Genomic DNA, 24,227 nt, shown 5'->3' on the forward strand with positions numbered 1-24,227 from the left:
AGCGGGGGCCACTCTTCATCGCGGTGCACGGGCCTCTCACTGTCACGGCCTCTCCCGTTGCGGAGCACAGGCTCCAGACGCGCAGGCTCAGTAGTTGTGGCTCACGGGCCTAGCCGCTCCGCGGCATGTGGGATCTTCCCGGACCGGGGCACGAACCCGTGTGCCCTGCATTGGCAGGCGGATTCTTAACCACTGCGCCACCAGGGAAGCCCCCACAGATATTTATTAAATAAATTGATGAATACATGAAATAGAAGGAGATGAATAAAGGGTAGGAGTCTTTTATTGATAGATATTGTATTTTAGATGTTGATATTTTATAATACATTTTCAATTGTGACAAACCACTCTAAATTTGAACTATATCAGTGCTGCAAATTTCAGGTGAAATTTCAAAGGTAACTTAAGCATCTTGCTAAATAGAATGTCTGGATAGACAAAATATAGTGTGGAAAGAAGTACCAAAAATGTAAAGGATTCTAGTACATGGTATGTCTACTATTTTAATTTTAGCCATTCTAATAGATGCATAATGGTGTTGTATTGTGGTGATTATTTGAATTCCCTATTGACAGATCTTTTCATTTGCTTATCATATGCACCATTTTTTTATTAGACTGCTGGCTCAAACATATTGTCCATTTTAACTCTTCTTTTTCTTGCTATTACTAAGTAGTAAGAATTTTTCCATTTTTACAGGTCTTTTTAAAAAATTATATATATATATATATATGTAATTTCAGCCTAGAAATTGTGTACATATTTAGTTAGAATTAGGATATATTGGTTTTGATGCTGTAGTGTTAGACTTATAATATACCTTGTAATAATACTTAATTATACTACTAATAATATTATCATATAAAGTATATCTTACAATGTATTTTGCTAATTATTGTACATCATATCAATACCTTGTACTACATGGCAGTATTTTTTATATTATTTTCCAGATGTTCATTAATAGTGTGTGTATATAAGTTTATACATTTATATATATATAATTTTATTTCTATATAGTGAATGTATATGCTTATCTTGCAAAACTCTTATTAGTTCTAATAACTTACTTGTAGATTATTTTAAACTCAATACAAAAAAAGGTAGGAAGAAATATGAAACAAAATAAAGCAAAAGCAAATAGAATGCTTAAAATGTATTTCTCTTCTATTTATTATGCCTGGGTACTCATGGCTGCATGTTTTTTAAAAATCACACCTTACATATGGTTTACAAGTTTTCATATAGTCATGTATGATTGACTATTCTTTTTTATAGAAATTGCATTTTCAATTCATGTCCATTTTGTACTATACAATCTATTTTTACTGCTTGGTTTAAACACTTTACGTATAATATTGAAGAAATCAAATCCCTCTCTGTCATATATATTGCAAATATTTTTACTCAATGTGGCAGTTTGCTTTTTAACTTGTATTTTGTTTTTTATTTACATTCAAAATGTTAAATATTTGTGTAGTCAAATTTATCAAAAATTTTCTTTATGCCTTCTGAATTTTATGTCTAGCTGGACATGATTTTTCATTCTGCAAACATTTATTCATTCTTTGTGAAGTTTTATGACTTAGTTTTTGCTCAAATACTTGATTCATATAGAATTAATTTTGGGTATAAAGAATATATTAGGAGATATAGATAGATAGATAAATTTCTCTCTATATATTTATTTGGGGAATGGTGGTAATAAGTTGCCCAATTTGTCTCAACAGCATAAACTGCACTGTATAAGCCCTCTTTTACTCACTATCTATCATAAAGTGAAGTCTTGTATGTATGCCTATTTTTAGAATTTTATCCATTTAATTTATATTTAATATTATCTCTTCTCCAGAATTCAATAATCATAATTACCACAGATTCATGGCATATTTTACTATCTGGAGTACTGGCCAAATATGTTTATTTTTCCCTCTTACTTTGTAAGTTTCCAAAGCAAATTTGTTGTCATTTTAACTGGGAAAACAATTTATTGCATAGTACTGCATTTTCAGTACTTTGTCAGTCTTAATTATTATTAATTCAGGAGTCAGACTCCCATCCTTTAGCCCAGTTTTATACCCAGAGCACAGTGGATCCAAGGTGCCTGGGTTGTAGCTATCTGTTCCAGTTCCTATCTAGCCCAATGAGAAAAGAAAAAAAATAAAACCTGTAATTTTATTGTAACTATATATTTTAATTAAAAAAATAACTGTTGTTGTTGTTTTATTTTAAAGACTTTATTTTTTTATTTTTATTTATTTTTTTAAACTTTTTATTTTATATTGGAGTATAGCCAACTAACAATGTTGTGATAGTTTCAGGTGCATAGCAAAGTGACTCAGCAATACATATACATGTATCCATTCTCCTTCAGACTCCCCTCCCATCCAGGCTGCCACATAACATTGAGCAGAGTCCCTGTGTTATACAGTAGGTCCTTGTTGGTTATCCTTTTTAAATATAGTAGTGTGAACAAACAGCTCATGGAGCTCAATATCAAAAAAACAAACAACCCAATTAAAAAATGGGCAGAAGACCTAAATAGACATCTCACCAAAGAAGACATACAGATGACCAAGAGGCACATGAAAGGATGTTCAACATCACTAATCATTAGAGAAATGCAAATCAAAACTTCAGTGAGGTATCGCCTCACACCAGTCAGAATGGCCATCATAAAAAAATCTAGTTACAGTAAATGCTGAGAGGGTGTAGAGAACAGGGAACCCTTTTGCACTGTTGGTGGGAATGTAAATTGATACAGCCACTATGGAGAACAGTATGGAGGTTCCTTAAAAAACTAAAAATAGAACTACTATATGACCTAGCAATCCTACTACTGGGCATATACCTGAGAAAACCATAATTCAAAAGGACATATGTACCCCAGTGTTCATTGCAGTACTATTTACAATAGCCAGGACATGGAAACAACCTAAATGTCCAATGGTAGATGAATGGATAAAAAAGATGTGGTACATATATACAATGGAATATTACTCAGCCATAAAAAAAGAACAAAATTGGGTAATTTGTAGAGATGTGGATGGACCTAGAGTCTGTCATACAGAGTGAAGTGAGCCAGAAAGAGAAAAATAAATATCGTATATTAACGCATATATGTGGAATCTAGAAAGATGGTACAGATGAACCTACTTGTAGGGCAGGAACAGAGACGTAGATGTAGAGAACAGACATGTGGACACAGGGGGAAGGGGAGGGTGGGACGAATTGGGAGATTAGGTTTGACATAAATACACTACCATGTTAAAATAGATAGCTAGTGGGAACCTGCTATATAGCACAGGGAGTTCAGCTCGTTGCTCTGTGACTACCTAGATGGATGGGATGGGGGGTGGGAGAGAGGTCCAAGAGGGAGGGGTTATAGGTATACATATAGCTGATTCACTTCATAGTACAGCAGAAACTAACACAACATTGTAAAGCAATTTTACTCCAATTAAAATAAATAAATAAATAAAAGTCAATGGTTAATACACATAAAGCACCTAGAATAGTGCCCACCCCATCGTATGTATTATAATATGTAAGAGCTAGCTATTATTATTGCTGTAATAATTGTTATTAAACAAAGACTAGAAGAGTTAGTTGAGATTATCAGAAAATTTCAATAAAATTTTAGACTTCCCATTTTCCATACAATAAATAAATAAATATAGCAGTGTGTACATGACTTTGTTTTTTTAGAACAGTTTTAAGTTCACAGCAAAATTGAAAGGAAGATACAGAGATATCCCATATACCTTCTAAACTCACACATGCATAGCCTCTCCACTATTTACTGTTGTTTTGAGAGTGGAAAGAGAAGTTTGAAAATGGATCTCACAGTGCATTTTGAGTACTACCTGATAATACTGAGTTTCAAAACTATTTTAAAACTTTTCTTCTGAGAAATCTGAACATAGCTCAAGGTTAATTCACACACAAAATAATCAATACCTAAAAAGTAAACAGAATAGAAATTAAATGGTTATGATGTGCTTACCTCTGAGTGATCTCTAAGTTCTAGAAAGACATTTGAATTTACCACTACTATCCCAAGACTGATCAAGCAAATATGCTGTAACTTCATAAGGTTTTCAATATTTATGATTTAAATACTAGTTCTTTATAAATACCTCCCTCTTAAGTTATCGTTACTTTAAAAAATATTCTAAACAATTGACAAAAATACCTACTTTCTTAAAGAGAGTGAAAATAAGAAGCTATATTTCCAAGCATGAATATACCTACACCAGAGATAGTTGTACTTCTGTGCTATATTTAAACATCTCCTGGGAGGGATATTTCAGATTTCTTCCTTACTCTTTCTTTTGTTTCTCTAATAACTTAAGCACTTAGACTTTGGGGACTGGTAAGAGTAAAAAATAGCTGAATTTACAATATGCCTAGACTTTAAAATGCCATTGTTGTTTCCTTGGTAAAGCTACGTCTTACAGCTGGGTGAATTAGTTGTCAGAAAAGTGGCAGTGATGATCTATTCATAAGCCAGGAGCAAGTAGCAATGATCTAAGGAAAATACTGCTTCTCTGGAGAAATTGAAAATTGATTATGCTTGCTAGTGTTAAAGCCAACATTCCCTAGGTTCCTGCTTCAACTGATGGGGAAACAAGAATCATAACATTTTAAATAAAATAGGGAGGTGAATTTGGATTAGGTAAATTATGTTAAGCATCCTGTGAACAAACTACCAATAAAAGAAAGGAATAATTGTTGAAATAAAACCTCTGTTAAAAATTATTTGTGCAGTCTTTCAATTTACTTAAAAAGCAAACAAAATTGAAATGTGTTTATATTAAGCTATAAAATATTCAGCAAATGTTAAATGTCATTGGAAATTATTACCAATTTGTTTATTAGGTGATATTTACATTAGAAATAAATTAGAATGCCAGAGCAGCAACATGGATACATATTTACTCCATGTGCATGCATGTGTATTTGTGTAAATCAGAAACAAAAACAACGTGTAATATATACACCATATATTTTGAATATACATGATTGTGGAGAAGAAAATATAATTAGAAGGGGTATGAAGTTTGCAATTCACCAAAGGAGGTAAACGCAGTAAGAAAAGTTAAACCAGAGATTATGAGAATAAAGCTTGGCAAACCAGGAATACTACAATGAAAAAGTTGTGTCAACAGTGAGAGGCATTTTTTTTTCTCTTTTTAGTCTTGTCTCTTTCATATATGGTCACATATACACAAAATGTATTGACATAAATGTGCATTTAAACACAAATACATGCAAATCACAGCAGCACTGTATTAGCTACAAATCACTTCACATAACAATACACTATTTCAGGTATATTATCATCACCAAACAACTCAGCAGTATAAAGCAATGATATATGCATATTTTGAGACTAAGTATGCTAGATATATTTTGCATCCTTCCAGAGCCACTCTACCCTATCCCATCCTCTGCCAGGTTACCTGATCCATTGAATCACATCTAAGAGTTCACATGTCCCTTGCCTTCCTGTTGGGTTTAACCAATGAGAAATCATAGAGGAGGACTGGAGAGTTTGAGGAGAGAGAGGTCAAGGTATGCAGTTCCCTGTTTCCCACACTGTGAGTCTACCCTGTGCTTGCTGTATCCCTTCACAGAAGGGTGCTGTTTCTCCCATAATGACCTGTTCTACAGAATTCTCCTTTCTTTTGGAATTCTAAGTCTCTTCCTCATCTCTACTATTTGGAGCTAGAGGTGATGATAGTTGTATTGATACTAACCTCAAATCTGAGCACTATTCATTATGGTTCCCCCATATACCTCCCAAACTTTTGAAATTATTTTTTGTGAATAAAGTCTTAGTTATTCAAATTTGTTTGTGCCATCTGTTTCACATTGGGCCCTGACTAATACAATGAGAAAATAAAGTTGATAATGAGAAAACAAAGTTGACCAATGGAAACAGTGGGAGTGGCAAAGCTTCATATAGAAAATACATCTGAATATGTACATAAGCATCTGCAAATTGTGTTGTTCTATATAAGTGGTAACTTAAAGAAAAAAGAATGAGAAGCATGCTATCAACTATCATTACAGTGCTCTCTAATTAGAATATCCTGTAGGTGTTCCTGATTCTCAAACTTCATTTTCAGTGTAATTTAGAGGAAATTGTCAAGATTCTTAGGACCTCGCCATAGAAATTTTGGTTTAGCAGATGAGGAGTGATTCATAAAACTGCATTTTAAACATCACCACAGGTGATTATACTACAGGTGTTCCAAAGAGCGGGATTTGAATAAAACACGTGAACATAAATAAGATTATATTCCTTAAGAACAAACAAAAAATAACACTGCAAAACACTTAGCTATTATAACTGCAATATCTCACTAAACACTTGCTTGAGAACTTTAGCCAAACCACTCCTGCCTTCTTTATACAGTAATATAAACAAAAGACTAGAACAAAATGGTTTCAGGATAGGTTTTTAAAGAATATGCCTTTTGCTGGTCAAAATAGTTTATCTGATTTCACATATGACAAACCCTTTTTCTATGGTTACATGAAAGAAGCACTATGTTCAGGATACAATAGATTTAAATATATGTCCTGAATTTTATTTCTGTGATTATTTAAAGTCAAGACTAGGGGAAAGAGGAAGTAATTTGAAGACTGGTCTTGAAATCAATATTTGTTGATAATATAAAGATTGCATTAAAACATCAATAAAAACCCATAACGTCTTATAAAATGTGAACTTACCTAAGTTAGTAAGCAGGAATGAACTCAGAAGGTTATATGGTTAGATTTATAGCTAATGTGGCCTCTTTTTTTGTGGCTATCTAAAATAACTAAAATATGTAAAATGACTTTTGATTAAGATTATTCTAAAACATTTAATAGATGTCTTGGCAATACTCCTAAAAATTTAATCTTCCCTATACAACTTGAAAATGTTGTCATATCTATATACCACCTTACTAAATATCCATGTAATGTTTTTCTGTTAATGAATTTTAAATCAATTCAGTTTTTTAGACATGCTCTAGAAATAATATTCATCAAGCCATTGATTTGATATTTGTAATGTAAAATGGTTTGTCAAGTAAATGATTTACCAGTGTGACAGTTAAAATAATTCTCCATATTATCATTGTTATACATATTATATCTTGTCAGGTATTAAAAGGTCTGTATAATATTTTCAGATTCTATTTCTCTAACTCTGGGAACTTATCAGGTTCTTTGAAAATGTATAATTTCTTGTCTAGTTTTGAGTAGGTCAGTATTGCACTTGGCCAAATCAGGTACTATTGAATAAAGAGATTTTTCTTATTCTTTTGCAATTAATTGGTTAACTGTTCTCTTAGTTTTAGCTATTATTATGCCCCAAACTAAATGAAAATTGATTTTTCATTTTCAAGAAAAGGCTAGAGACCAAATAATTTAAGTTTATAATAACCATATGCAGAAGACAGGATTGATGCCTACTAGTTATTTTTTTAATAACAATCCCAAACTAACTTAGATTCTGATTCTCCACCTTCTAGAGAAAGAATGTCTTACTGAATAAAATCATAAGATTGAAAACATTTAAAGAGAAAAGAATATCTTTTGTGTTTATATCTCAGAGGACGAGGAAAGATTCATTAGGCATGCTAACTAACCATAGATGTTGGCACTAGAGAAGGTCCCTGGTGGTGAGGTTAGATTAAATTGGAGTGTTAAGTGACAAAAAGGGATACTATCAGAAGTGTAAATATGCATTCCAGTATAGGAGGAATCTCCAGCTCACCATCATTGGCATAGGCTAAGGGATGAGGACCAAAGGTAACAATGAAAGTAAAAGATAACAGGTCAGGAAACAAGAATTCAATGGAATAAAATTAAAGATATAAAGATATATTTTATCAGTTCTGTAATTGACTTATTATATATTGAAAGCATGTTACAGGTGTGGGTTGGTTATTATAGACTCACGTAAGAATAGACTGCACACTCCTTCTTGAGCCCATCAAGTCTTGATGTAACTTGCCTCTGTCACTTCTCCAAATGTATCTTCTGTCTTTGCCTTCCTAATTCACTACATGCCATGCCTACTGGCTTTTTTTCTGTTCCACTAATATGCCCTATTCCTGTTTCCCAGACTTCAGATTTTCTGTAAACTCTGCCTAGAAAACTTGTGCCCTCAGATCTTCATATTGTTATTTTCTTCTTGTTATTTATATTTCAACTCAAAATTCACACTCCTTAGACATGCCTTCCTGGTAATCATATTCAAATCCTAGAACTACCTAGGACCAAAAACCCACTGTTATATATCATCAATAGTACCTACCACTCTCCAAAATTTCTTTTTCTTTTATTTATCTTTTCTTTTGTTTACTTGTTTATTTTTTTTCTCAAGAATGTAAACTTCATGAAGGGGAGGAAGGGGATTGCCTGTCATGCTAACAACTCTACTTCAACATCCTAAAAATGCCTGGTACATGGTAGGCAAAAATATATATACACTAAATGTATTTATATTAGTCAATTTTTATTAAATTTTTCTGTAGAAACAAGCACCCCTCAAATCTCATAAGGCTATTTATTGCTTATGTTTTATGTTTGCTGCAAGTTTACAGCCAACATGCTCCAAAAGTTTTTATTCTAGGACTCAGAATGAAGGAGCCACCTTCAGCTGGCCATGACATTGTTGTTGCAGAGGGAAGATAGGGAATGGAAAAAGAGTTCAGTGACACTTAAAGTATGTCTTTTCTGTTCACATTCTATTGTCTTAGCAGGCGACTTGACCAAGTCTGATTTCAATGGGAATTGTTGCAATTCACATGGCAATGGTCAGGGTTGTACAATTCTGGCAGCATTTTATAGGTGTAAGTTGATTAAAGTATATTATGCTAGAATAAATTACACACTATTCTGTGCCTTACAGGGAGGGAAACCAGATAATTATGAATAATAATTCAATTTATCATAGTATTAGAATTGATAGAAAGTAGGTGTAGCAAAAAGCCATAGAGAACATTATTTTCTGAGTGAAGCTAAGTGAATTTTAGGTAAAGTTCAACCTGTGACTCAACTGTCAAGCACAATTAACATGCTGACCTAACTAACACTGGAAACTCCTTCTAAAAAATGTATGTATTTCATGAAACTAAGTTATCAGCCATTCTAAGATAACACCATTATTTTATGTATACCTATGAAAGAAAAAATAGCCAATGAAATAGACACAATGTTAAGAAGCATTAAGCAAAGACAGTAAAAGGAGACTAACACATAGATATTAAAATCAATAAAAGATAGTGGTGCTACATATTAGATATTAATTATTCAAATAATTAGTAATTAGTATTCAATATTAATTATTTAAGCTTATGGTACTTTTCCACAAGCTGAATATGTATTTATTTTTGACTGAATAAAGAGGAGATTAACTATGCAAATTAACAGATCAAATATACTTGTGGGAGCATATTTAATCTGCTTAATGTTCTTTAAAAATAATCACCTAATAATTTTGATCTATAAATGATTATTATTTCTAAGAAAATATTATCTACATGTCAACTGGACAGCTGTTGATACTTCAATTTGAAAAGAATACTGGGAAGCAAGATAGAAAATCTGGTTCTTATCATTGCCACTTAACGAGCAATACTTCTTTGCAAATAAAAGTTGACCTCAGTGAGTCTCAGTTTCACATTCTGTACAATAGGAATGGATTAGAGCAGCTATTTTCAAGCTGTGCTTCATGGAGTCTTAGGATTTACTTGATGGTATTCAGGGACCGTTAAGGGATGGGAATGTGGAGGAAGTAGGGGTAAAAAAATCTCTGCCTTTTCCCCAAATAGATAAGTTCATTTTTTAATCTATTCTATATAATGAAGTATCAAGTAACATTTCATATAAAAGTTAAAAAAAGAAAATGTCTTTCTGACAAAAAGTTGGAGACTAGATAATTTCTATGAAAATATGTGTAAAAATTAAAATGAGAAATCACATATATAAATTTCATGATTCCTGGGCATGTCAGTCTTAGAAACTGGAACAGACTAATAGGTTAGGGTCTATAAGAAAGTGTAAGTTTTATACACTCAGGTTCACTTCACAGTGTCAACTAAAAAGTGTATAAAATGCTTTCTGATTATTAAAATATATAATACTGTGATTGCCAATTCTGGCAGGTCTGGAATTGTCCTGAGCCATTTTACTGAAGTAAGACATGCATCTGTATGACACTAACCCCTAGTCAAGGCATAGGTTTACCGATTAATACTGTTGCTGTATAAAAAGCTTAAAAACCAGTTTAAGCTTAGCAGCATAGTTTATTCACAGTGGAGATAAATGACGTGTATGTGGTCTCAGTGAGATCCACAAGAGGGCGCTGCCATTGCAGTAGGTTACATAGAAAAATTAAGCCTATGTGACCTGCAGGGTGTAAGAAGTCTGGGCTTATACTCTATTGTGGACTCCCTGATTCCATGGTACTCCATGCACAAGATAGTGATTCCTGACCCCCAAAAGAAAGCAGATCATGGTTCCCCTGCAGGGGGAGGATGATTGGCGATTGTATGCACATTATTTGAACCTCATCTAGGAGCCAGCCTTTGAATTGTGATTATTTCTGTAATCTTTGCTATATGGTATCATTTTCCTGCATTAAAGCTTAGATTTGTAAAACTTGTCATTTTAGTCCTGTGGGTCATCTTCTGTAGCAAATGAATCCTGTCTAACTGCCACCATTAATGTGTGTGTGTGTATGCACATGTACACACACACATACACCTACATTTGCTAACTCTTTCCTAAATGATTTACTACACCTTTCACCTACCTCATGTCATTTGAGAACTTACTAGATGACAATAAGAAAATTAATGGATACTGATGAGACAGGATGAAAATATGGATGGTATCCTCAACATAGACAATTTACCTTCCTGCGAGAAAAAGAGAGTGTCCAGAGGCAGCAGGTCACAAGCAAGATGTGTGGAGCCACACAAACCAGCGTTTGATACTGGCTCTACATTTATTTTCTTAGTAATCTTAACCAAGGAGATTAAGCTCTTCAATGAGGATATGTAAAAGGAAAAAAAAAAAAATGCCTTGCATGTTCTTATCATGTTGTGTATTAGGAAAAAGTATATCTATATCCATATCTATAGAGCTCTCTCTCTCTCTCTCTCTCTCTATATATATATATATGCATTCTTTATAAATACATATATATAAGTACATATGTATCTATATAAATAGCTATACATCTATATCTATCTATATTATATCAATATTAAAATTACCTGCATCTAGTTGTTACTCAATAATACCAAAAAAACAAAAACAAAAAACAAACAAAAAAAACAAACCCAAAAACAACACTGATCTTAGTATTGAAATATTTAAACTACTTTGACATCCTTGGAACTTTCATTTTACTAAATAAATGTAAAATTCCTGATAAATCATGGCCCGCTTGATGAGAGATTGGTTTTTTTTACAAAGTTTAGACAGTGGCCATAGAGAATTGCTACACTTAACTCAAAAGCAAGACCATTAGAAATTAAAGACAAACAATAAGACAAAACAAAATTGGCATAGAAGAAAAAATATGTATTGTTAATTTTATATTATGTGATTGTATAATATGTAAAGCGTGTCATAATGTCTACTTTTTCAAATAAACTTTAAATTTTTAAAAATGTGTATGATCACCTGAGAAGAGAAACAAAATTAAGTGTTTATGCATCACGGATCTAATTTGGAAAGCATAGAACATAAATTATTTCTCCAATATATATGTGTTTGATTCCTATCCATTATTTTGCTAATAATAAGTTCATAATATAGAAATTGTCATATTAGGGACCACAGGGGTATAGAATTATAAATCAGAGATATATTTTGCAGTGGGGTTTATGACAGAGTGGGCATAATATTCCTGTGCACTAATAATAAAATGCATAATAAATAATTGCTAAGTAGTATAAACAAATAGATATAAAATGTTTCAGGTGTTTAAATGTAGAAGAAATTACTTTAGTACTAGACATTCTGGAAAATATCACTCAGGAAATGGTATTTCGTGATTCCAATTTTTCCGTTTCATTTTCTAACTTGTTATTGTTAACATATAAAAAAGTTATTCTTTTATACATTTATCTTTTATCAGATGACTTGACTGAATTATGTTAATTCTAATACTTCCTTTGGATAATTCTCTTGGATTTTCTAAGCAAACATTATATCATCTGCAAATAATGAATTCTGCTTATTATAAATTTGTCTTATTGCATTGATTAAACCCTCCAGAACAATGTTTATTAAGAGTAGTGAGCATCCTTATCTTATTCTTTACTTTAATGGTAAAAATGCTGTTTCTTTTGGTTTTATATGGATTATTTATTTTCCTGTTAAAGAAGTTTCATTCTATTCCTATTTTATTAAGACTCTTAACTTAGAATGGCTCTCTCAAATTCCTTCTTAACTTCTAGAATATTGTTTTTCTCCTTTAATGTAAAAATTGTATTAATACATTTCCTAATGTGTATCTAGTTTTGCCTTCTTGTAATAAAATATATTTCAAAAGGATACATTATTCTTCTGGTATACTACTAGGAATTTTTTTATAGTTGATGCAAGAACTATTTAGAATTATATATATATATATGTAATTCCAAATAATACATATATACACACAGACGTAGAAGTTTTTTCTTTCCAGTTTTAATATAGTATAGTCAAAAATGTATCTTACAAGAATTCTACTTTTTGAAATTTAGTAATATTTGTCTTTTAGCCAGTTGTTCTAAATGTCCTATAGACGTTTAAAAGCAATGTATGAGGCAAAGCTTTAAGTATATTTGTGTAGAATATAAGATTCTAAATCTGTTATATTAAAATCATTAATATTATTCAAGATGTTTACATTCTTATTTATTTTTTCAACACTCAAAATATTCTCAGGGAAATGTTAAGTAATTCTCACTATGATTATAGATATTTTTCTTATATTTCTTCTGGTTTCTGCTTTATATATATTTGTTTCTTTTTTGTTTGGTGTACAGTGGTTCACAGTGTCTACCTACTTTGTGAATTGTACCTTTTATCATTAAAAGTAGTCATTTTTGTTCCATTTAATTTTGGCCTTGGGGTCTGTCAGATGTTAGTATAAATTAGATTTATAAAGGTCTCTGTGACTTCTATAGATTATATGAGAGCAAGATGGAGGCAAGGGAACCTGTCAGAGGCTGTTGTTGATGTTAGTGCCAGAAACAGTGGAGAGTTAACTAACTAAGCTTCGGGGGAATGTGCAGAATGGGTCACCTTTGAGATGTATTTTGAGGATAAAACAAATAGTCCTAATGAAGAAATAGATGAGTAGGTAAAGAAATAACAGTAATCAAAGAAGACTTAGATTTTGAGTTTATTGGTGTATGCAGTATTATAATCAAGATGGAAATATCTAGGGTAGGGAAATGTTTTCTGAAAATTCCATGGATTCTGTTCTTCAACTCTTAATTTTGAGAAGCTGTTAGACATCCAGTGGGATTTTAGGGAGGAAATGTATAAGTTTGGTTTTCAAGGAAAAGTTTTGGCAGCCTCCAGGAGCTAATCATGGCCTTCAAGGGACAGTGGGTAAGGAAAGAGGGATTTCTACAGTATTCAATTGACTAATAAAAAGGATTTGGCACAATAATGACCTTTGGTAACTTGACAGTGATAATTTCTGTAGAGAGGAGACATTTGCCTTATCAGAGAAGGTTAGTGAGAGAATAAGTGATGAATGTGGAGCCACTGAGTATGCACAGTTTGGGGGATTTTCCTGTGAAATAGAGGGGAGCAGATAGAGATAGTCTGAGGGGAGCAGAGTGATGGTGAGTGCATATTTCTCATAAAGAAGTATATAGTAAAACTATGCTGATAGGTATGATAAATAGAAGGGAGAACAATCACAGGAGCAAAATCCTTGAGAAGACAAGAGAGAACACCAAGTATTCAGTGTTGCTGCTTTCATTATATCAATGTGGAAAACATTGAAGATGGATACAGTGCGGGTAGCTTGATTTGGTGGATACGAAATGTGGCAGTTCTTAATAGCTTTCATTTCCATCGTTATGGAAGTGCTTGTTGACAGTTTTAGGTGAAAGAAAAAAGATATGAAATAATTATTTGGGACAGTTGAAAATATAGAAGGATTTCCAGACAGTGATTATACCCATTTGAACTCTTTGGTCGTCAATGCAAAGTGAGAACAGTCAGCTCTATTTTTAGACATTTTTCCCCACAGCAAGTTAAATTGCTTGGGGAAAATCCAGATGGGTCTAAGAGATGACTGGGATGACCTGAGCTGCACCATTTGCAAAGAACTGATTTTAATGATTGAAAATGGACAACTTAATCAAGAGAACAAATCTAGGACCCAGCATTCAGGTCAGATATTATGCATTTAAGTGAATAATGAAATAAATGTAACATAGTGCAGTAAATGATACTGCTCTAATTGCAACAAATATGGAGAGAAGAATGATGGGAGAAATTAAAAATAAAAATTAATTTTCATGGACATAAGTTAAAAAAGAATATCCAAGCAATTAAAAAAATCATTTTGCAGGTTTCACCCTGATTCATACTTATTTTTAAATAGAAACGGAAAAAAAATCATTATGGTAATGTAAATTTTGGTACTGAAAACGAGAATCTTGTAAGACTGAACATGGAAAATACTTTTTAAATCATGTACAGAAAAAAATATTTTCATGATTACATTTTGGTTGCTTGTGTGGTTTCATAATTGATATATTAACAAAGTGATAAATAAAGCAGGAATATTTTTAAAGCCAAAGATAATATTTTCATAAAATTCCTAACATAACTTGTCAAAATCAATTTCTCCTGAGAGCATATTTTACTCAGTTGTGTTTTTATGACCCACTTTGCTAATAGTTTTTCATCCATGCACTGAATCTCATAATCTCTAATTTTACATATTTTTCCTATTAAATTTTTGTTATTTTTAGACTTCTAAAAGTGTTAGATTTTTAACACTCCTATTAAAAACCTAATTTGCTCTGAACAAATTGGGTTGGAAGATGCCTATGTTTTAAAGAATTAAACAAACAAAAAAAGAAAAGTAGAGAAGGAGTTTAAAAGTAATAATTTTATTTTTGTGGGACCAGTGAAGGCAGATCACAAATCTCAAATAGTATTAGAAGTATAAATCAAGTGAGAAAAGGAAACATTTGAAGATTAAACAGTAAGAAATTCTTGGGTGACTAAAGAGCGACTATATTGTTGGTATTGGTAAGGATTGGAGTAAAAACAAAGATTACCATGTTTTTCTGAAATCAAATTATAGTTAGATGAGTTTAAAATGAAAATATAGGCTATCATTCTTATAAATTATGCTTTTTGTGTATATACAGGAATATACGTATATTCCTAGTTCCTGTATATTCCTATTTCCTGTATATTTCTAGTTCCCAATCTTAATAACTATGTAAACTTAGAAAACTTAACCTTGCTAAACTATTTTTTCTCTAAAATGAGAATAAAATTCCCTCCAAACATTCAAAAACATATTTAGCAAGTACCATTTATTATAGAATATTGTAGGCACTGGGACAATGTTGACAAAGCAGGCATGGTCTCTGCCCTCCATTGTAAAGATAGATAATTAGCAATTATGTAAATGAATATTTAATTAAACTATGAAAAGAGATATGTGGGAAGATTATAAGAGTATTAATAAAGGATAGCTGGAGAAACTAGTTCAATGTAGGGCTGTCTTAAGTGAAACTTTTCTAAGAAGTGAAATTGTACTAAGGACCAGAGTTTGGTTAGACAGCTCATTAGAGAAAATATGAATGTAGCCAATTATTATATTTTTTAAATGTTTATTAAAAATCATTAAAGTGAAATTGAAAATATTTTTTCTCCATCTACCACAAAATATGATGGTACCCAATACTGATAAGAACTTGGAGATATGAGCACTTTCAACCAATGCTAGTGAAAGCTTAAAATAGTACAAATAGCAGGCAATTTTTTTCTATTTTGCCCAATCTATAAAAAGTATCTGTCCTAAGACTTACATGTTTAGCTTCTAGGCATTTATATTGAATAATAAATAATCAAAGAAAAATTTATAGTAGAAATATTTATGTAGTTGAAAAAATAGGAATAACCTAGTTCCACAACAAGGCATTTAAACTATTAAGATGCCTAATATAGAATAAAGTATATCTATTAAAATGATTCTTTTCATTGTTCTTACTATATTTTCAAGCAAAGCAGTTCAAATTTGAATATATTATGAATAGAGTAAACTTATTTTTATAAATTTTATTATAAAAAACATGGAAAGGCATTCACCAAATGTGAACTGTTGTTCTCTGAGTTTTAGCATTAAGAAGAACTTGTATCATTTATTTTTGCTATAGCTATAACAACACTTTCATAGATTAAAAAACACAATATTAACCTGTTTATCTTGTTGTCTATGGAAGAATTATGACATATCTTGAAATAATAATTTTGAATATTTTCGTTAATTATAAAATATATTTCATGAAACATAAATTTCAGATAAAATGGATGTTTGTTAAAGTTAACATGGCTGAAATATAATTTTTTCAGGTTGGATGGAAGTAAAATAGATTAAAAAATCAAATGTTAGAGGAGCACCAGTCACAGTGCTACCAATACAGAATTGGCAGGAATTGTTTCAGAAATGGTAAATAATATTTTAATAAATATTTTGCCCTTTGCTGCCTAATGCAAATGTTATCACGTTCTGTGAAAAGTGTGAAAAACAGTGTTTCTGTATCCAAAAAAATCAACAGATTTTTCTGCAAATGGGAAGATATTAGATTAATTTGTACCATCTGCATATCTGTGACCTGCCCAAAACACAAACAAACAAAACCCAAATACAGATAGCCTATCAATTTACAAATATTCTATAAATTGTGTTTTATGGTATTCCAAACACTCCTAAGTCACTAGCACTGAAGCATGAACACATGCTTTGAAACAGGAAATAGTAGTGCCTTTTCATTAATTAGTATTATAATTTTTATAGAATTGCACCATCCAACTAGAATTTTAGTACAGTTTGGAATTGAAATATCACAGTTTCTGTTAAGACAGTGCTCAGGATGCTGGGTTAAATCTGGTAGTTCTTAAAAATGTATAATGAGTAAAACATATCAATTCAAACTGGAAAATTTACAACATATTTTATTGCTACTTTACATGGAACTTACTGCTCTGTTCAGCTCAGACTCCAAAGTCTGCCACTTTGCAGACAAACATTATCCAATTTCTGCACCAAGTACTGTTGGGATGGTGGTTCTTTATAGGTCAAATATTGCTTCCATGCAGTGGATATTTATAGCGTCCTACTTTGCTGGAGAAACGCTGACATTGCAATACTATATTTAACTTGTGAGCTCAGATAACAGATTGGGTTGATAACATTAGTTCCAGCTTTTACATTTCACCTTTCTTCCTTCTTATTCCATTTCTGTGAATCATTCTATCTACCTAGTTGCACAAATGTCATGTCTATCAATTCAAGGAAATATCTGTTCCCTATTTCTTTTCTCACCCTGGAGCATGTACTTTAGCTTGACAGACACAAAATGAAAATAAAGTGTGTCAGACTGTTTCTCTAAGCAAGCTGATAAAAATGCATAGTGTTCTTGTTTGTGAGGTTTTTTTTTTTTTTTCTTTTTTTCCTTGTAAAGTCTCAGAAAACGCAGTGCATGCAGGCATATGCTCATGTAAGTTCAAAAGCATCAAATACTGATTGGAATATGAAGAATCACTACACACATCTGTCAGATATCAGTGCAGCCCTCTGAACCCTAAAGGAAATCTGTTACTGGCTCCAGTAGCAACAGCCTAGTTAAATACATTTTAGAGTACATGCAGATTTGGCATATATAGCATCTCTGGTTAATTTCCAGAATAAATATGTTACAGTGAAGTATGACTAACTGAAACAAAATAAATAATAATGATAATATTATTATACTTATCTGAATTTTATTGTCCTTTCACGAATTTCAAACCTAACCATCCCAACAATCCGAAACCAAAACCTTCCAGTGGGCATATATTACAACAATAGAAAACAATTTTCAAGATAAATAAAGGTAACTTCTTGGACAAAGTTCAATTGAATGATATAAACTGAGATTGTCCTTACAGAGGATATGAAAGAATAATGAAGTTAAGAAATTCACAGCTGACAGTTTCACCATTGACCTTAAATCAGCTTAGTTTGTTTTACAAAAAAAGACAGAAATATTCACAATAGTAAGCCATTAAAATAGGCACAATCAAAGTTGAAGTTTCAAAACTCTTTCTCATACTTCGTAGGTTTGACAAGTATTTATCATGTGAAAAAAAATTAAGTGGCATTTGGTAAATTTCTCTTTTAGTCAATAGATTTTCATATTTGTGGTATCTAGAATTCATTTATATGAATAAGTGACTCAATGTTAAATCCTTCATAAAAGTCACATGAGATTTTTAAAGCAGCTCAATAGAGGTATAAATCGTATGCAAGTCAATTCACTGTTTCTTTTGAGTGTATATTTAAAGAGTTTTACCAATGTGTATAATTTTATTACAACTACCACAATTGATATAGGGAACCCCAAAATGTATATTTCTGTACTTTATTGATACTGATTTACCACAGACATCACTAGTTCACTAGTATATGAATAAATATGTTTCAATATTTAATTTTCAATATTTAAGTATCCAATAAATATCTGATAAAAGTAGTTTCCACTACTAATATAATATTTTGTCAAGAGAATGTTAATTGTAATTTTTTCAAAAAGAAGTGTATTTTATAATTTAAAAAAAACTTTTCATACTACATCAGCGAGGAATTGCTTTTAACTTCTGTCAATGGGATCTGAAAAAGTGTAGCTTGAAAAAATTAGGGGTTTTAATTTTACCACATAAAAAGAAACATAAAGGTCATGGTCCAGGGCTAGAACTAAAGAACTTTAGTGTCATTAAGAGCCCAGACTCTTTCTTCACAGTCACCCTTATTCTATGCTTATTTGTGCACAGTCACAAGATGTCTACTAGAGTTCTGAGTATGGATGCTTAATATTCCGAGGAATAAGAAAATAAGATACAAAAAGGCAGTGAACAAAAGACGTGTGCAGACTAAGTCAGCCAACACTGACCCCTAACCTACAACAAGCATGAATGAATGAATGAATCAATCAATCAATAATAAATTTTTTAAAATTAAAATGTCTGCATTTCATGACACTGTTGGTAAAATGAAAAGGCAAGGTACACACTTGGAGGCAGAAAATTTGTAAAACATCTAACCAATCATCTGGCCACAGAAGTATATAAATAACTCTTAAAATTTGATGAGACAAAAATCTCAATAAAAAGAGGGCAAAAAATTTTGAAGTCAATTTAGTATACAAAGAATAGCTAATAAGCACATTAACATTTCTCAAGATCAGTAGGCTTCATGAAATGCAAATTAAAAACTCAAGGAGATACCTTTACACACACAGAGGCATAGCTAAAATTTAAAAGAATGACGATACAAATTATTGGAAAGTATGTGGAACATCTAGAACATTCATTCGTTGTTGGAGAGGTTCTAAATGGTACTACAGTTTTGGAAAATAATTTGTTTCTTATTAAGTTTAAAATGTATTTACCATATAACCCACCAGTTCAACCTAAAACAAATAAAAACATGTTAACACAAAATTCAGATACAGGGGTTCATAACAACATTCATCTTAATATCCCAAATCAGAACATCTGTCAACTGGTGAATAAACAAATTATGGTGAAGGGATAATGATAGAATACTATTGGTATATACAACATGGATTAATCTCAACGTATTTCCAGTTGTCAGGAGCTAGATGGAAAAAAATTATATACTTTATGATTCTATTTACAAACAACTTTAGAAAAGGCAAAACTATAGGGACAGAAAGCAGAACAGTTTTTCCATGTAACTGGGGCCAAGAAGACAGTATCAACTGCAGTGAACACAAGAAAATTTGGGAGAGATGATGAAAATAAGCTACAGCTGTATTGTGGTGGTGGATTCACTGAGCTGTGCACTTAATATGAGTGAATTTTATTTTATGTAAATTAAACCTGATTAACAGTTTTAAAATGTGTTACATTTCTCCTTTCTCTTATTTTTCCTCCTTTTTTTCCCTTCATGAATGAATCAGCCTAAAGCTACTAGTTAGGGTTAAATAAGGCAGACAGACTCCTGTGCTGGTGTGGTGGTAAAAGTATGGCCATAGTGGCTCACAAGAAGTTAGTAAGTGCTTCTGTGCCAGAGGGTGATGGCCAGGCATAGCTAGAACAGGGTGTCAGAACCCAAGTGGGTCAAACTTCTTCCCTGGGGATGCTGCTAGGACCCAGTATCACTTCTCTGATATACCTTCCAAAGATGCATGAAAAGTATCTAAACAAGAAGTATCAAAGAGACTCAGATTTGGGACATTATGCAAAACAAAACAAAAAACCAAACAAACAATAACAACAACAACAAAAAACTGGCTAGAAATGTCAAGATCTTTACAATCAAGAAAAGACTAAAGATATAAGATAATATTCTTGTATGTGGGAAATATAAATAAAAATACTGAGGCATCATATGGGTAATTTTCTCTCAAATACTTCAGAAAAATATTTTAAAGTTTCTCTACTGCACTTTTCTCTAAATTTGAGATAATGTCTAAATAAAATTGAACTATATTTTACAGAATTCCAAAAATTAACACTGTAATGATACTATAAAATTCTGAGAAAGATTAGATGAATGTGATAGATAGTCAAGAAACTGTCCCTGTTATTTAATATTTTAGTTTATTGAAAAGTAACAGATCTTGGTATTTAAGGAAAAAAATTATACAAATACATTTACTATACAAATATTTAAAATCATCACCTACCTTACAGTAAGCCAATAGTTTGATTGATCTTTGAAACATGAATCTTATACACAGTATTTTTTTTAATTTATTTAATTTATTTTTATTTTTGGCTGGGTTGGGTTTTCATTGCTGCGTGCGGGGTTTCTCTAGTAGCGGCAAGAAGGAGCTACTCTTTGTCATGATGCACAGGCTTCTCATTGTGGTAGCTTCTCTTGTTGTGGAGCATGGGCTCTAGGCATGCGGGCTTCAGTAGTTGTGGCACATGGTCTCAGTAGTTGTGGCTCACGGGCTCTGTAGCACAGGCTCAGTAGTTGTGGTGCACTGGCTTAGTTGCTCTGCAGCATGTGGGATCTTCTCAGACCAGGGCTCGAACCCGTGTCCCCTGCATTGGCAGGCGGATTCTTAATGACTGTGCCACCAGGGAAGCTCCTTATATACAGTATTTTAAAGATTAAAAAAGTTTTTAAATTATTTCTCAAAAATTAAAGTTAATTTTAATGTCATTATTCAAATAGTAAAATCAATAATTCTGTGCAATTTATTTGCATTGAAAGATTCTTCCTGTTAACATATGTAGAGTCTGATCTATGAGAGAATGTTTGAAATAATTTATATTTTATACATTTTTTATTGAGACATTATTTAATAGAGTACAATTCACACTTTAAGCATACACTTTTATGATTTTGGACAATATGTATAGTCATGTACCCAACATCAAATCAAAATAATCGGATAGTTTAATCACAATATCAAAATTAAATTATTTTCAACTAGCAAATTCCAAATATTTTAAACATTAAAATACAAATATTCATTAGTTTAAGTATTTTCTCTCATACACACATTCAATATATCCTTAACAGACAAAAGGCTTTAGTCCTATATTTTAACATTCTTTGTATCTCTTTCTTTCCATCTTGATATTCTGTGAGAATTTGTATTTTGGCAAGAGGATGCTAGGACCACTGAACGCAATAAAGATGACTTTTTCAACTCTAAAATAATTCATATAATTAAATAAATTTTAAGTAAAATTATTAATAACACATTTCTCACTTTTTTTTTGCCTTTATTTTCTCCTCGGAACAAATTATCAATCAATCCTAAAAATATTTTCTTTTTATTATTCTGTATCTCTTGGTCTTCATAGGTAAAATTTATGTATGCATGTATGTATGTGTGGTCAAACAGGATTCTTATAAATATGTAACACATAATCTTAGTGGGATCTTTCACATATAATGAAATATTAATCCCCCCCAATAAAAGGAAAGGAAGGGTAAATTGTAATCTCAAAGTTAAAAAACAGTGTTTCACCCATTTCATGAAAATATTTAATTCCATAATGATGTTTTGTCATCTTACAGAGTTTCTTGATCTATTGCTATTATTTTACATTTAATGACAAGTATATTAAAAGTAAAGAGCAGTGCATACACACAAATTTCTTTAATTATTTCTATTAACAGAATAGGGCAAGCAAGTGAAGAAGAGCCTTTAGGAACAATCAGTCCCAAAACAACTAGTTTCAGAAATTTGAAAAAATAAAATAAAATTGATGGATGGGCTCAATAAAATCTTACCTGGCAATTAATAAAGTGAATGGTGAATGTAGTCTCAAAGTTGCACAGATATTTTTCTCTAATATGGATACTTTTTAATAATCCCAAATTATTGATGATATTAGAATATTTTATGTAGCCTAGAATCCATAATTCAATTGCCCTTTTTTACTGCCCTGAATTTACTGTTTCTCTGTCACTGGATTGTAAACACTGTTCTTATTAAACACTGACATCTGACATATGTCCTTTATCATTGAGATTTTAATCAAAATCTAGTAGAGTTATACTTTAAATCTTTTCTAGTGAGGATTAATGTATTTTAAAAACAGCAATTAAATTAATTATCTGTGAGCAGATATACAAAATCTCAAATTTTCTACCATCATCTTAAAAATCAAACATGTGTTTGGTGTCAACAAGATTCTCTCTCCCTCTTTCTCTCTCCATCACTCTTCTCCGTCCCCCCTTCTTTTGACCTTAGTCATTTGAGTGTAAGTCATTTATTGACTACTTATTCAATAATACTATAACTTACGTCCTCTTCTTTTTCCTCCAGCAGTTCTTATAGTTTAGGGAAACAAAGATAAAACACCACATTTCCTTCACCCTGACATTTGTGGAGTATTTGCCACAAGCTTTTTTATAGGTATCTGTCTATTGACCAATTGTTAATTTTATATATAACATATGTGAAAGGTGTTATTGAGCTTTTCCCCATGAAAAATAACCTGAGATTTTCCATATCCTCTTAGAAGGTAAGTTTTACTGAAAAAAAAGTAAACATTTTTAAGAATATTAAAAATATATATGACCATGGTGAATGTGATATGATTTAAAATGCTTCATCATGATTCAGTATTGCATCTTTTTTTTTTTTTTTTTTTTTCAATGAGAATTATTTATTGAGCAGCACAACTTTCTTTTCTTCTTTTTTTTCTTTTTTTTAAAAAAAAAAAAACAACTATCTTAAGCAACATAATTTTTTTTGGTTTGATTTCCTAACCGACAAACAAATAATTCAGAGGATAATAAAGAATTATTATTATTATTATTATCCTCTTTATTCTTCAAGGGGAATAAAGATTCACAATGGTGTGAGTGCACTGGGCTTTCTGGCACCACCTTTGTTCCCCACGGAGGGATGCCGCCCTCTGATGGCCTCAGCTGTCCACACGGAGGCAGTGGTCTGTTAGGTTGGAGCCCAGGCAGCTGACTGAATGCCTGATATCACCTCCTGTGTTGGGGGAGTGTAGGTGGGTTCTCAGGAGTTTATACTAAAAATTGCATTTCTATTTTATTTAAACCATGATACTTAGGCCCATTTTCTGGGTTCCAGATTTACATTTTTTTGACTACCACTTTGTACCATTGAAGTACCTAACATTCACCAGGCATTTTTTTATATAACCTAGTTTTTTTTTTTTTTTTTTTTTTCACACACACACACTGTATTTTATTTTTACAAGAGATAAATAGACTGACACCAAGCATTGTACATGGATGACCACAACAAAAGCAACAATGATTGCAATTACCAAACATGAAACACACTCATACTATGTCATAATATTGACATTCAGTCCAGTAATCCTCCACTGTAACAGCTCCTTTACTTTGCAGTGAAAATTGATTTGTATATTCTTTGCCTCTGAGTCCTTGTGGGATTTTTTTTTTTTTTTAATTCAGAGAGAAAGTCACAAAAATTATACTCATC

General features: G+C 31.7%; 1 long non-coding RNA gene across 1 annotated transcript in view; it reads left to right on the forward strand.

Annotated features, from left to right (window-relative positions):
- The window catches only part of LOC309656145, a 190,941-nt gene that overhangs the window by 150,416 nt on the left and 16,298 nt on the right, over positions 1-24,227 (forward strand). Inside the window, exon 3 of the long non-coding RNA XR_014261174.1 lies at positions 210-14,418. This is a non-coding gene — a long non-coding RNA (uncharacterized lncRNA). The remainder of the gene's footprint in view (positions 1-209; positions 14,419-24,227) is intronic.

This window comes from Balaenoptera physalus (assembly GCF_965194825.1).
Source record: "Balaenoptera physalus genome assembly, chromosome: 2".
Classification (NCBI taxonomy): domain Eukaryota; kingdom Metazoa; phylum Chordata; class Mammalia; order Artiodactyla; family Balaenopteridae; genus Balaenoptera; species Balaenoptera physalus.